Below are 15,000 nucleotides of genomic sequence, written 5' to 3' on the forward strand. Positions count from 1 at the left end.
TAACGAGGACATATTGGCTTCAGTTTAACAGTGCTCACCTCCATGAGGTTAGGGCATGCCCTCAATGAATTCACAGTATTGTAATAGGCAGCTTTGCTTCTTTTGGTTAGGAGAAGCAATCTTTTTTCATAAATGATTACAAATCAGAAATTCCTAGCCAAAAATAATCTGCTTTAATAAGAAATGATTGATTAAAATAAATACCTATTTATCGATCTGTCTATCTATCTTTCTATCTATCTATGTATACGTATATATATATATATATATATATATATATATATATATATATACACAATCAGCTCACTTTACCATTTGCAGCTTATAACCATTTACCACCAGGGGTCACTACTAACAAAAAGCATCCACTCCACTTCTAAATCCAGCCCCTAGAGTTGAGCAGAAGCATAAGATTCCCCACTGCTTCATTCCATTTTCCATTAGATTACAGATGTAAATTGTTTTTGATGGTATGGTCTGTGCAGATTGAAATATTCAGAGCATATTCTGACTTTTAGTTAACACATCTGTAAGCAATTTGGCCATCACTGAATTCAACGTTTATCTCAATCGTAATAGAGAAGGATAATGACAAATATAGTTTACAATGTTATTAAGTACATCATTTTATTTAATTGTGTGAATAAAAGGAATCGTCTCCCCGTCGGGGAATTTGAACCCCGGTCTCCCGCGTGACAGGCGGGGATACTGACCACTATACTAACGAGGACATATTGGCTTCAGTTCAACAGTGCTCACCTCCATGAGGTTAGGGCATGCCCTCAATCAATTCACAGTATTGTAATAGGCAGCTTTGCTTCCTTTGGTTAGGAGAAGCAATCTTTTTTCATAAATGATTACAAATCAGAAATTCCTAGCCAAAAATAATCTGCTTTAATAAGAAATGATTGATTAAAATAAATACCTATCTATCGATCTGTCTATCTATCTTTCTATCTATCTATGTATATATATATATATATATATATACAATCAGCTCACTTTACCATTTGCAGCTTATAACCATTTACCACCAGGGGTCACTACTAACAAAAAGCATCCACTCCACTTCTAAATCTAGCCCCTAGAGTTGAGCAGAAGCATAAGATTCCCCACTGCTTCATTCCATTTCCATTAGATTAGAGATGTAAATTGTTTTTGATGGTATGGTCTGTGCAGATTGAAATATTCAGAGCATATTCTGACTTTTAGTTAACACATCTGTAAGCAATTTGGCCATCACTGAATTCAACGTTTATCTCAATCGTAATAGACAAGGATAATGACAAATATAGTTTACAATGTTATTAGGTACATCATTTTATTTAATTGTGTGAATAAAAGGAATCGTCTCCCCGTCGGGGAATTGAACCCCGGTCTCCCGCGTGACAGGCGGGGATACTGACCACTATACTAACGAGGACATATTGGCTTCAGTTCAACAGTGCTCACCTCCATGAGGTTAGGGCATGCCCTCAATCAATTCACAGTATTGTAATAGGCAGCTTTGCTTCTTTTGGTTAGGAGAAGCAATCTTTTTTCATAAATGATTACAAATCAGAAATTCCTAGCCAAAAATAATCTGCTTTAATAAGAAATGATTGATTAAAATAAATACCTATTTATCGATCTGTCTATCTATCTTTCTATCTATCTATGTATATGTATATATATATATATATATATATACAATCAGCTCACTTTACCATTTGCAGCTTATAACCATTTACCACCAGGGGTCACTACTAACAAAAAGCATCCACTCCACTTCTAAATCTAGCCCCTAGAGTTGAGCAGAAGCATAAGATTCCCCACTGCTTCATTCCATTTCCATTAGATTAGAGATGTAAATTGTTTTTGATGGTATGGTCTGTGCAGATTGAAATATTCAGAGCATATTCTGACTTTTAGTTAACACATCTGTAAGCAATTTGGCCATCACTGAATTCAACGTTTATCTCAATCGTAATAGACAAGGATAATGACAAATATAGTTTACAATGTTATTAAGTACATCATTTTATTTAATTGTGTGAATAAAAGGAATCGTCTCCCCGTCGGGGAATTGAACCCCGGTCTCCCGCGTGACAGGCGGGGATACTGACCACTATACTAACGAGGACATATTGGCTTCAGTTCAACAGTGCTCACCTCCATGAGGTTAGGGCATGCCCTCAATCAATTCACAGTATTGTAATAGGCAGCTTTGCTTCTTTTGGTTAGGAGAAGCAATCTTTTTTCATAAATGATTACAAATCAGAAATTCCTAGCCAAAAATAATCTGCTTTAATAAGAAATGATTGATTAAAATAAATACCTATTTATCGATCTGTCTATCTATCTTTCTATCTATCTATGTATATGTATATATATATATATATATATATACAATCAGCTCACTTTACCATTTGCAGCTTATAACCATTTACCACCAGGGGTCACTACTAACAAAAAGCATCCACTCCACTTCTAAATCTAGCCCCTAGAGTTGAGCAGAAGCATAAGATTCCCCACTGCTTCATTCCATTTCCATTAGATTATAGATGTAAATTGTTTTTGATGGTATGGTCTGTGCAGATTGAAATATTCAGAGCATATTCTGACTTTTAGTTAACACATCTGTAAGCAATTTGGCCATCACTGAATTCAACGTTTATCTCAATCGTAATAGACAAGGATAATGACAAATATAGTTTACAATGTTATTAAGTACATCATTTTATTTAATTGTGTGAATAAAAGGAATCGTCTCCCCGTCGGGGAATTGAACCCCGGTCTCCAGCGTGACAGGCGGGGATACTGACCACTATACTAACGAGGACATATTGGCTTCAGTTCAACAGTGCTCACCTCCATGAGGTTAGGGCATGCCCTCAATCAATTCACAGTATTGTAATAGGCAGCTTTGCTTCTTTTGGTTAGGAGAAGCAATCTTTTTTCATAAATGATTACAAATCAGAAATTCCTAGCCAAAAATAATCTGCTTTAATAAGAAATGATTGATTAAAATAAATACCTATCTATCGATCTGTCTATCTATCTTTCTATCTATCTATGTATATGTATATATATATATATATATATATATATATATATATATATACAATCAGCTCACTTTAACATTTGCAGCTTATAACCATTTACCACCAGGGGTCACTACTAACAAAAAGCATCCACTCCACTTCTAAATCCAGCCCCTAGAGTTGAGCAGAAGCATAAGATTCCCCACTGCTTCATTCCATTTTCCATTAGATTACAGATGTAAATTGTTTTTGATGGTATGGTCTGTGCAGATTGAAATATTCAGAGCATATTCTGACTTTTAGTTAACACATCTGTAAGCAATTTGGCCATCACTGAATTCAACGTTTATCTCAATCGTAATAGAGAAGGATAATGACAAATATAGTTTACAATGTTATTAAGTACATCATTTTATTTAATTGTGTGAATAAAAGGAATCGTCTCCCCGTCGGGGAATTTGAACCCCGGTCTCCCGCGTGACAGGCGGGGATACTGACCACTATACTAACGAGGACATATTGGCTTCAGTTCAACAGTGCTCACCTCCATGAGGTTAGGGCATGCCCTCAATCAATTCACAGTATTGTAATAGGCAGCTTTGCTTCCTTTGGTTAGGAGAAGCAATCTTTTTTCATAAATGATTACAAATCAGAAATTCCTAGCCAAAAATAATCTGCTTTAATAAGAAATGATTGATTAAAATAAATACCTATCTATCGATCTGTCTATCTATCTTTCTATCTATCTATGTATATATATATATATATATATATACAATCAGCTCACTTTACCATTTGCAGCTTATAACCATTTACCACCAGGGGTCACTACTAACAAAAAGCATCCACTCCACTTCTAAATCTAGCCCCTAGAGTTGAGCAGAAGCATAAGATTCCCCACTGCTTCATTCCATTTCCATTAGATTAGAGATGTAAATTGTTTTTGATGGTATGGTCTGTGCAGATTGAAATATTCAGAGCATATTCTGACTTTTAGTTAACACATCTGTAAGCAATTTGGCCATCACTGAATTCAACGTTTATCTCAATCGTAATAGACAAGGATAATGACAAATATAGTTTACAATGTTATTAGGTACATCATTTTATTTAATTGTGTGAATAAAAGGAATCGTCTCCCCGTCGGGGAATTGAACCCCGGTCTCCCGCGTGACAGGCGGGGATACTGACCACTATACTAACGAGGACATATTGGCTTCAGTTCAACAGTGCTCACCTCCATGAGGTTAGGGCATGCCCTCAATCAATTCACAGTATTGTAATAGGCAGCTTTGCTTCTTTTGGTTAGGAGAAGCAATCTTTTTTCATAAATGATTACAAATCAGAAATTCCTAGCCAAAAATATTCTGCTTTAATAAGAAATGATTGATTAAAATAAATACCTATTTATCGATCTGTCTATCTATCTTTCTATCTATCTATGTATATGTATATATATATATATATATATATATACAATCAGCTCACTTTACCATTTGCAGCTTATAACCATTTACCACCAGGGGTCACTACTAACAAAAAGCATCCACTCCACTTCTAAATCTAGCCCCTAGAGTTGAGCAGAAGCATAAGATTCCCCACTGCTTCATTCCATTTCCATTAGATTAGAGATGTTAATTGTTTTTGATGGTATGGTCTGTGCAGATTGAAATATTCAGAGCATATTCTGACTTTTAGTTAACACATCTGTAAGCAATTTGGCCATCACTGAATTCAACGTTTATCTCAATCGTAATAGACAAGGATAATGACAAATATAGTTTACAATGTTATTAAGTACATCATTTTATTTAATTGTGTGAATAAAAGGAATCGTCTCCCCGTCGGGGAATTGAACCCCGGTCTCCCGCGTGACAGGCGGGGATACTGACCACTATACTAACGAGGACATATTGGCTTCAGTTCAACAGTGCTCACCTCCATGAGGTTAGGGCATGCCCTCAATCAATTCACAGTATTGTAATAGGCAGCTTTGCTTCTTTTGGTTAGGAGAAGCAATCTTTTTTCATAAATGATTACAAATCAGAAATTCCTAGCCAAAAATAATCTGCTTTAATAAGAAATGATTGATTAAAATAAATACCTATTTATCGATCTGTCTATCTATCTTTCTATCTATCTATGTATATGTATATATATATATATATATATATACAATCAGCTCACTTTACCATTTGCAGCTTATAACCATTTACCACCAGGGGTCACTACTAACAAAAAGCATCCACTCCACTTCTAAATCTAGCCCCTAGAGTTGAGCAGAAGCATAAGATTCCCCACTGCTTCATTCCATTTCCATTAGATTATAGATGTAAATTGTTTTTGATGGTATGGTCTGTGCAGATTGAAATATTCAGAGCATATTCTGACTTTTAGTTAACACATCTGTAAGCAATTTGGCCATCACTGAATTCAACGTTTATCTCAATCGTAATAGACAAGGATAATGACAAATATAGTTTACAATGTTATTAAGTACATCATTTTATTTAATTGTGTGAATAAAAGGAATCGTCTCCCCGTCGGGGAATTGAACCCCGGTCTCCAGCGTGACAGGCGGGGATACTGACCACTATACTAACGAGGACATATTGGCTTCAGTTCAACAGTGCTCACCTCCATGAGGTTAGGGCATGCCCTCAATCAATTCACAGTATTGTAATAGGCAGCTTTGCTTCTTTTGGTTAGGAGAAGCAATCTTTTTTCATAAATGATTACAAATCAGAAATTCCTAGCCAAAAATAATCTGCTTTAATAAGAAATGATTGATTAAAATAAATACCTATCTATCGATCTGTCTATCTATCTTTCTATCTATCTATGTATATGTATATATATATATATATATATATATATATATACAATCAGCTCACTTTAACATTTGCAGCTTATAACCATTTACCACCAGGGGTCACTACTAACAAAAAGCATCCACTCCACTTCTAAATCCAGCCCCTAGAGTTGAGCAGAAGCATAAGATTCCCCACTGCTTCATTCCATTTTCCATTAGATTACAGATGTAAATTGTTTTTGATGGTATGGTCTGTGCAGATTGAAATATTCAGAGCATATTCTGACTTTTAGTTAACACATCTGTAAGCAATTTGGCCATCACTGAATTCAACGTTTATCTCAATCGTAATAGAGAAGGATAATGACAAATATAGTTTACAATGTTATTAAGTACATCATTTTATTTAATTGTGTGAATAAAAGGAATCGTCTCCCCGTCGGGGAATTTGAACCCCGGTCTCCCGCGTGACAGGCGGGGATACTGACCACTATACTAACGAGGACATATTGGCTTCAGTTCAACAGTGCTCACCTCCATGAGGTTAGGGCATGCCCTCAATCAATTCACAGTATTGTAATAGGCAGCTTTGCTTCCTTTGGTTAGGAGAAGCAATCTTTTTTCATAAATGATTACAAATCAGAAATTCCTAGCCAAAAATAATCTGCTTTAATAAGAAATGATTGATTAAAATAAATACCTATCTATCGATCTGTCTATCTATCTTTCTATCTATCTATGTATATATATATATATATATATATATATACAATCAGCTCACTTTACCATTTGCAGCTTATAACCATTTACCACCAGGGGTCACTACTAACAAAAAGCATCCACTCCACTTCTAAATCTAGCCCCTAGAGTTGAGCAGAAGCATAAGATTCCCCACTGCTTCATTCCATTTCCATTAGATTAGAGATGTAAATTGTTTTTGATGGTATGGTCTGTGCAGATTGAAATATTCAGAGCATATTCTGACTTTTAGTTAACACATCTGTAAGCAATTTGGCCATCACTGAATTCAACGTTTATCTCAATCGTAATAGACAAGGATAATGACAAATATAGTTTACAATGTTATTAGGTACATCATTTTATTTAATTGTGTGAATAAAAGGAATCGTCTCCCCGTCGGGGAATTGAACCCCGGTCTCCCGCGTGACAGGCGGGGATACTGACCACTATACTAACGAGGACATATTGGCTTCAGTTCAACAGTGCTCACCTCCATGAGGTTAGGGCATGCCCTCAATCAATTCACAGTATTGTAATAGGCAGCTTTGCTTCTTTTGGTTAGGAGAAGCAATCTTTTTTCATAAATGATTACAAATCAGAAATTCCTAGCCAAAAATAATCTGCTTTAATAAGAAATGATTGATTAAAATAAATACCTATTTATCGATCTGTCTATCTATCTTTCTATCTATCTATGTATATGTATATATATATATATATATATATACAATCAGCTCACTTTACCATTTGCAGCTTATAACCATTTACCACCAGGGGTCACTACTAACAAAAAGCATCCACTCCACTTCTAAATCTAGCCCCTAGAGTTGAGCAGAAGCATAAGATTCCCCACTGCTTCATTCCATTTCCATTAGATTAGAGATGTTAATTGTTTTTGATGGTATGGTCTGTGCAGATTGAAATATTCAGAGCATATTCTGACTTTTAGTTAACACATCTGTAAGCAATTTGGCCATCACTGAATTCAACGTTTATCTCAATCGTAATAGACAAGGATAATGACAAATATAGTTTACAATGTTATTAAGTACATCATTTTATTTAATTGTGTGAATAAAAGGAATCGTCTCCCCGTCGGGGAATTGAACCCCGGTCTCCCGCGTGACAGGCGGGGATACTGACCACTATACTAACGAGGACATATTGGCTTCAGTTCAACAGTGCTCACCTCCATGAGGTTAGGGCATGCCCTCAATCAATTCACAGTATTGTAATAGGCAGCTTTGCTTCTTTTGGTTAGGAGAAGCAATCTTTTTTCATAAATGATTACAAATCAGAAATTCCTAGCCAAAAATAATCTGCTTTAATAAGAAATGATTGATTAAAATAAATACCTATTTATCGATCTGTCTATCTATCTTTCTATCTATCTATGTATATGTATATATATATATATATATATATACAATCAGCTCACTTTACCATTTGCAGCTTATAACCATTTACCACCAGGGGTCACTACTAACAAAAAGCATCCACTCCACTTCTAAATCTAGCCCCTAGAGTTGAGCAGAAGCATAAGATTCCCCACTGCTTCATTCCATTTCCATTAGATTATAGATGTAAATTGTTTTTGATGGTATGGTCTGTGCAGATTGAAATATTCAGAGCATATTCTGACTTTTAGTTAACACATCTGTAAGCAATTTGGCCATCACTGAATTCAACGTTTATCTCAATCGTAATAGACAAGGATAATGACAAATATAGTTTACAATGTTATTAAGTACATCATTTTATTTAATTGTGTGAATAAAAGGAATCGTCTCCCCGTCGGGGAATTGAACCCCGGTCTCCAGCGTGACAGGCGGGGATACTGACCACTATACTAACGAGGACATATTGGCTTCAGTTTAACAGTGCTCACCTCCATGAGGTTAGGGCATGCCCTCAATCAATTCACAGTATTGTAATAGGCAGCTTTGCTTCTTTTGGTTAGGAGAAGCAATCTTTTTTCATAAATGATTACAAATCAGAAATTCCTAGCCAAAAATAATCTGCTTTAATAAGAAATGATTGATTAAAATAAATACCTATCTATCGATCTGTCTATCTATCTTTCTATCTATCTATGTATATGTATATATATATATATATATATATATATATATACAATCAGCTCACTTTAACATTTGCAGCTTATAACCATTTACCACCAGGGGTCACTACTAACAAAAAGCATCCACTCCACTTCTAAATCCAGCCCCTAGAGTTGAGCAGAAGCATAAGATTCCCCACTGCTTCATTCCATTTTCCATTAGATTACAGATGTAAATTGTTTTTGATGGTATGGTCTGTGCAGATTGAAATATTCAGAGCATATTCTGACTTTTAGTTAACACATCTGTAAGCAATTTGGCCATCACTGAATTCAACGTTTATCTCAATCGTAATAGAGAAGGATAATGACAAATATAGTTTACAATGTTATTAAGTACATCATTTTATTTAATTGTGTGAATAAAAGGAATCGTCTCCCCGTCGGGGAATTTGAACCCCGGTCTCCCGCGTGACAGGCGGGGATACTGACCACTATACTAACGAGGACATATTGGCTTCAGTTCAACAGTGCTCACCTCCATGAGGTTAGGGCATGCCCTCAATCAATTCACAGTATTGTAATAGGCAGCTTTGCTTCCTTTGGTTAGGAGAAGCAATCTTTTTTCATAAATGATTACAAATCAGAAATTCCTAGCCAAAAATAATCTGCTTTAATAAGAAATGATTGATTAAAATAAATACCTATCTATCGATCTGTCTATCTATCTTTCTATCTATCTATGTATATATATATATATATATATATATACAATCAGCTCACTTTACCATTTGCAGCTTATAACCATTTACCACCAGGGGTCACTACTAACAAAAAGCATCCACTCCACTTCTAAATCTAGCCCCTAGAGTTGAGCAGAAGCATAAGATTCCCCACTGCTTCATTCCATTTCCATTAGATTAGAGATGTAAATTGTTTTTGATGGTATGGTCTGTGCAGATTGAAATATTCAGAGCATATTCTGACTTTTAGTTAACACATCTGTAAGCAATTTGGCCATCACTGAATTCAACGTTTATCTCAATCGTAATAGACAAGGATAATGACAAATATAGTTTACAATGTTATTAGGTACATCATTTTATTTAATTGTGTGAATAAAAGGAATCGTCTCCCCGTCGGGGAATTGAACCCCGGTCTCCCGCGTGACAGGCGGGGATACTGACCACTATACTAACGAGGACATATTGGCTTCAGTTCAACAGTGCTCACCTCCATGAGGTTAGGGCATGCCCTCAATCAATTCACAGTATTGTAATAGGCAGCTTTGCTTCTTTTGGTTAGGAGAAGCAATCTTTTTTCATAAATGATTACAAATCAGAAATTCCTAGCCAAAAATAATCTGCTTTAATAAGAAATGATTGATTAAAATAAATACCTATTTATCGATCTGTCTATCTATCTTTCTATCTATCTATGTATATGTATATATATATATATATATATATACAATCAGCTCACTTTACCATTTGCAGCTTATAACCATTTACCACCAGGGGTCACTACTAACAAAAAGCATCCACTCCACTTCTAAATCTAGCCCCTAGAGTTGAGCAGAAGCATAAGATTCCCCACTGCTTCATTCCATTTCCATTAGATTAGAGATGTTAATTGTTTTTGATGGTATGGTCTGTGCAGATTGAAATATTCAGAGCATATTCTGACTTTTAGTTAACACATCTGTAAGCAATTTGGCCATCACTGAATTCAACGTTTATCTCAATCGTAATAGACAAGGATAATGACAAATATAGTTTACAATGTTATTAAGTACATCATTTTATTTAATTGTGTGAATAAAAGGAATCGTCTCCCCGTCGGGGAATTGAACCCCGGTCTCCCGCGTGACAGGCGGGGATACTGACCACTATACTAACGAGGACATATTGGCTTCAGTTCAACAGTGCTCACCTCCATGAGGTTAGGGCATGCCCTCAATCAATTCACAGTATTGTAATAGGCAGCTTTGCTTCTTTTGGTTAGGAGAAGCAATCTTTTTTCATAAATGATTACAAATCAGAAATTCCTAGCCAAAAATAATCTGCTTTAATAAGAAATGATTGATTAAAATAAATACCTATTTATCGATCTGTCTATCTATCTTTCTATCTATCTATGTATATGTATATATATATATATATATATATACAATCAGCTCACTTTACCATTTGCAGCTTATAACCATTTACCACCAGGGGTCACTACTAACAAAAAGCATCCACTCCACTTCTAAATCTAGCCCCTAGAGTTGAGCAGAAGCATAAGATTCCCCACTGCTTCATTCCATTTCCATTAGATTATAGATGTAAATTGTTTTTGATGGTATGGTCTGTGCAGATTGAAATATTCAGAGCATATTCTGACTTTTAGTTAACACATCTGTAAGCAATTTGGCCATCACTGAATTCAACGTTTATCTCAATCGTAATAGACAAGGATAATGACAAATATAGTTTACAATGTTATTAAGTACATCATTTTATTTAATTGTGTGAATAAAAGGAATCGTCTCCCCGTCGGGGAATTGAACCCCGGTCTCCAGCGTGACAGGCGGGGATACTGACCACTATACTAACGAGGACATATTGGCTTCAGTTCAACAGTGCTCACCTCCATGAGGTTAGGGCATGCCCTCAATCAATTCACAGTATTGTAATAGGCAGCTTTGCTTCTTTTGGTTAGGAGAAGCAATCTTTTTTCATAAATGATTACAAATCAGAAATTCCTAGCCAAAAATAATCTGCTTTAATAAGAAATGATTGATTAAAATAAATACCTATTTATCGATCTGTCTATCTATCTTTCTATCTATCTATGTATATGTATATATATATATATATATATATACAATCAGCTCACTTTACCATTTGCAGCTTATAACCATTTACCACCAGGGGTCACTACTAACAAAAAGCATCCACTCCACTTCTAAATCTAGCCCCTAGAGTTGAGCAGAAGCATAAGATTCCCCACTGCTTCATTCCATTTTCCATTAGATTATAGATATAAATTGTTTTTGATGGTATGGTCTGTGCAGATTGAAATATTCAGAGCATATTCTGACTTTTAGTTAACACATCTGTAAGCAATTTGGCCATCACTGAATTCAACGTTTATCTCAATCGTAATAGACAAGGATAATGACAAATATAGTTTACAATGTTATTAAGTACATCTTTTTATTTAATAGTGTGAATAAAAGGAATCGTCTCCCCGTCGGGGAATTGAACCCCGGTCTCCCGCGTGACAGGCGGGGATACTGACCACTATACTATACAAGGCGCCTTGATACCTTCGGGTTTAGTCTGCGCGTTATAAGTTGCATAATAAATAAATAAATAAATAATACTAACGAGGACATATTGGCTTCAGTTCAACAGTGCTCACCTCCATGAGGTTAGGGCATGCCCTCAATCAATTCACAGTATTGTAATAGGCAGCTTTGCTTCTTTTGGTTAGGCGAAGCAATCTTTTTTCATAAATGATTACAAATCAGAAATTCCTAGCCAAAAATAATCTGCTTTAATAAGAAATGATTGATTAAAATAAATACCTATCTATCGATCTGTCTATCTATCTTTCTATCTATCTATGTATATGTATATATATATATATATATATATATATATATATATATACAATCAGCTCACTTTAACATTTGCAGCTTATAACCATTTACCACCAGGGGTCACTACTAACAAAAAGCATCCACTCCACTTCTAAATCCAGCCCCTAGAGTTGAGCAGAAGCATAAGATTCCCCACTGCTTCATTCCATTTTCCATTAGATTACAGATGTAAATTGTTTTTGATGGTATGGTCTGTGCAGATTGAAATATTCAGAGCATATTCTGACTTTTAGTTAACACATCTGTAAGCAATTTGGCCATCACTGAATTCAACGTTTATCTCAATCGTAATAGAGAAGGATAATGACAAATATAGTTTACAATGTTATTAAGTACATCATTTTATTTAATTGTGTGAATAAAAGGAATCGTCTCCCCGTCGGGGAATTGAACCCCGGTCTCCCGCGTGACAGGCGGGGATACTGACCACTATACTAACGAGGACATATTGGCTTCAGTTCAACAGTGCTCACCTCCATGAGGTTAGGGCATGCCCTCAATCAATTCACAGTATTGTAATAGGCAGCTTTGCTTCCTTTGGTTAGGAGAAGCAATCTTTTTTCATAAATGATTACAAATCAGAAATTCCTAGCCAAAAATAATCTGCTTTAATAAGAAATGATTGATTAAAATAAATACCTATCTATCGATCTGTCTATCTATCTTTCTATCTATCTATGTATATATATATATATATATATATATATATACAATCAGCTCACTTTACCATTTGCAGCTTATAACCATTTACCACCAGGGGTCACTACTAACAAAAAGCATCCACTCCACTTCTAAATCTAGCCCCTAGAGTTGAGCAGAAGCATAAGATTCCCCACTGCTTCATTCCATTTCCATTAGATTAGAGATGTAAATTGTTTTTGATGGTATGGTCTGTGCAGATTGAAATATTCAGAGCATATTCTGACTTTTAGTTAACACATCTGTAAGCAATTTGGCCATCACTGAATTCAACGTTTATCTCAATCGTAATAGACAAGGATAATGACAAATATAGTTTACAATGTTATTAAGTACATCATTTTATTTAATTGTGTGAATAAAAGGAATCGTCTCCCCGTCGGGGAATTGAACCCCGGTCTCCCGCGTGACAGGCGGGGATACTGACCACTATACTAACGAGGACATATTGGCTTCAGTTCAACAGTGCTCACCTCCATGAGGTTAGGGCATGCCCTCAATCAATTCACAGTATTGTAATAGGCAGCTTTGCTTCTTTTGGTTAGGAGAAGCAATCTTTTTTCATAAATGATTACAAATCAGAAATTCCTAGCCAAAAATAATCTGCTTTAATAAGAAATGATTGATTAAAATAAATACCTATTTATCGATCTGTCTATCTATCTTTCTATCTATCTATGTATATGTATATATATATATATATATATATATATATATATATATACAATCAGCTCACTTTAACATTTGCAGCTTATAACCATTTACCACCAGGGGTCACTACTAACAAAAAGCATCCACTCCACTTCTAAATCCAGCCCCTAGAGTTGAGCAGAAGCATAAGATTCCCCACTGCTTCATTCCATTTTCCATTAGATTACAGATGTAAATTGTTTTTGATGGTATGGTCTGTGCAGATTGAAATATTCAGAGCATATTCTGACTTTTAGTTAACACATCTGTAAGCAATTTGGCCATCACTGAATTCAACGTTTATCTCAATCGTAATAGAGAAGGATAATGACAAATATAGTTTACAATGTTATTAAGTACATCATTTTATTTAATTGTGTGAATAAAAGGAATCGTCTCCCCGTCGGGGAATTTGAACCCCGGTCTCCCGCGTGACAGGCGGGGATACTGACCACTATACTAACGAGGACATATTGGCTTCAGTTCAACAGTGCTCACCTCCATGAGGTTAGGGCATGCCCTCAATCAATTCACAGTATTGTAATAGGCAGCTTTGCTTCCTTTGGTTAGGAGAAGCAATCTTTTTTCATAAATGATTACAAATCAGAAATTCCTAGCCAAAAATAATCTGCTTTAATAAGAAATGATTGATTAAAATAAATACCTATCTATCGATCTGTCTATCTATCTTTCTATCTATCTATGTATATATATATATATATATATATATATATATACAATCAGCTCACTTTACCATTTGCAGCTTATAACCATTTACCACCAGGGGTCACTACTAACAAAAAGCATCCACTCCACTTCTAAATCTAGCCCCTAGAGTTGAGCAGAAGCATAAGATTCCCCACTGCTTCATTCCATTTCCATTAGATTATAGATGTAAATTGTTTTTGATGGTATGGTCTGTGCAGATTGAAATATTCAGAGCATATTCTGACTTTTAGTTAACACATCTGTAAGCAATTTGGCCATCACTGAATTCAACGTTTATCTCAATCGTAATAGACAAGGATAATGACAAATATAGTTTACAATGTTATTAAGTACATCATTTTATTTAATTGTGTGAATAAAAGGAATCGTCTCCCCGTCGGGGAATTGAACCCCGGTCTCCCGCGTGACAGGCGGGGATACTGACCACTATACTAACGAGGACATATTGGCTTCAGTTCAACAGTGCTCACCTCCATGAGGTTAGGGCATGCCCTCAATCAATTCACAGTATTGTAATAGGCAGCTTTGCTTCTTTTGGTTAGGAGAAGCAATCTTTCTTCATAAATGATTACAAATCAGAAATTCCTAGCCAAAAATA

The 15,000-nt window shown here is 35.3% G+C and overlaps 12 non-coding genes across 12 annotated transcripts in view; all 12 read right to left on the reverse strand.

The window, feature by feature from the left end:
- Positions 1 to 9, reverse strand: part of TRNAD-GUC (transfer RNA aspartic acid (anticodon GUC)) — a 72-nt gene extending 63 nt beyond the window's left edge. The window contains exon 1 of the tRNA in view: positions 1 to 9. This exon is cut by the window's left edge and continues 63 nt beyond it. This is a non-coding gene — a tRNA (tRNA-Asp).
- A 1,342-nt stretch (positions 10 to 1,351) lies between these two features.
- Positions 1,352 to 1,423, reverse strand: TRNAD-GUC (transfer RNA aspartic acid (anticodon GUC)). The gene has a single exon. It is a non-coding gene; the product is annotated as a tRNA-Asp (tRNA).
- Positions 1,424 to 2,050: 627 nt separating this feature from the next.
- TRNAD-GUC (transfer RNA aspartic acid (anticodon GUC)) lies at positions 2,051 to 2,122 on the reverse strand. The gene has a single exon. It is a non-coding gene; the product is annotated as a tRNA-Asp (tRNA).
- A 2,037-nt stretch (positions 2,123 to 4,159) lies between these two features.
- TRNAD-GUC (transfer RNA aspartic acid (anticodon GUC)) lies at positions 4,160 to 4,231 on the reverse strand. Its single transcript has one exon. It is a non-coding gene; the product is annotated as a tRNA-Asp (tRNA).
- A 629-nt stretch (positions 4,232 to 4,860) lies between these two features.
- Positions 4,861 to 4,932, reverse strand: TRNAD-GUC (transfer RNA aspartic acid (anticodon GUC)). The gene has a single exon. It is a non-coding gene; the product is annotated as a tRNA-Asp (tRNA).
- A 2,033-nt stretch (positions 4,933 to 6,965) lies between these two features.
- On the reverse strand, positions 6,966 to 7,037 carry TRNAD-GUC (transfer RNA aspartic acid (anticodon GUC)). The gene has a single exon. It is a non-coding gene; the product is annotated as a tRNA-Asp (tRNA).
- Positions 7,038 to 7,664: 627 nt separating this feature from the next.
- TRNAD-GUC (transfer RNA aspartic acid (anticodon GUC)) lies at positions 7,665 to 7,736 on the reverse strand. The gene has a single exon. It is a non-coding gene; the product is annotated as a tRNA-Asp (tRNA).
- A 2,031-nt stretch (positions 7,737 to 9,767) lies between these two features.
- On the reverse strand, positions 9,768 to 9,839 carry TRNAD-GUC (transfer RNA aspartic acid (anticodon GUC)). Its single transcript has one exon. It is a non-coding gene; the product is annotated as a tRNA-Asp (tRNA).
- A 627-nt stretch (positions 9,840 to 10,466) lies between these two features.
- Positions 10,467 to 10,538, reverse strand: TRNAD-GUC (transfer RNA aspartic acid (anticodon GUC)). Its single transcript has one exon. It is a non-coding gene; the product is annotated as a tRNA-Asp (tRNA).
- Positions 10,539 to 12,656: 2,118 nt separating this feature from the next.
- TRNAD-GUC (transfer RNA aspartic acid (anticodon GUC)) lies at positions 12,657 to 12,728 on the reverse strand. The gene has a single exon. It is a non-coding gene; the product is annotated as a tRNA-Asp (tRNA).
- Positions 12,729 to 13,355: 627 nt separating this feature from the next.
- TRNAD-GUC (transfer RNA aspartic acid (anticodon GUC)) lies at positions 13,356 to 13,427 on the reverse strand. The gene has a single exon. It is a non-coding gene; the product is annotated as a tRNA-Asp (tRNA).
- A 1,344-nt stretch (positions 13,428 to 14,771) lies between these two features.
- TRNAD-GUC (transfer RNA aspartic acid (anticodon GUC)) lies at positions 14,772 to 14,843 on the reverse strand. Its single transcript has one exon. It is a non-coding gene; the product is annotated as a tRNA-Asp (tRNA).
- Between the last annotated feature and the right edge of the window lie 157 nt (positions 14,844 to 15,000).

This window comes from Triturus cristatus, chromosome 4_1 (assembly GCF_964204655.1).
Source record: "Triturus cristatus chromosome 4_1, aTriCri1.1, whole genome shotgun sequence".
NCBI lineage: Eukaryota > Metazoa > Chordata > Amphibia > Caudata > Salamandridae > Triturus > Triturus cristatus.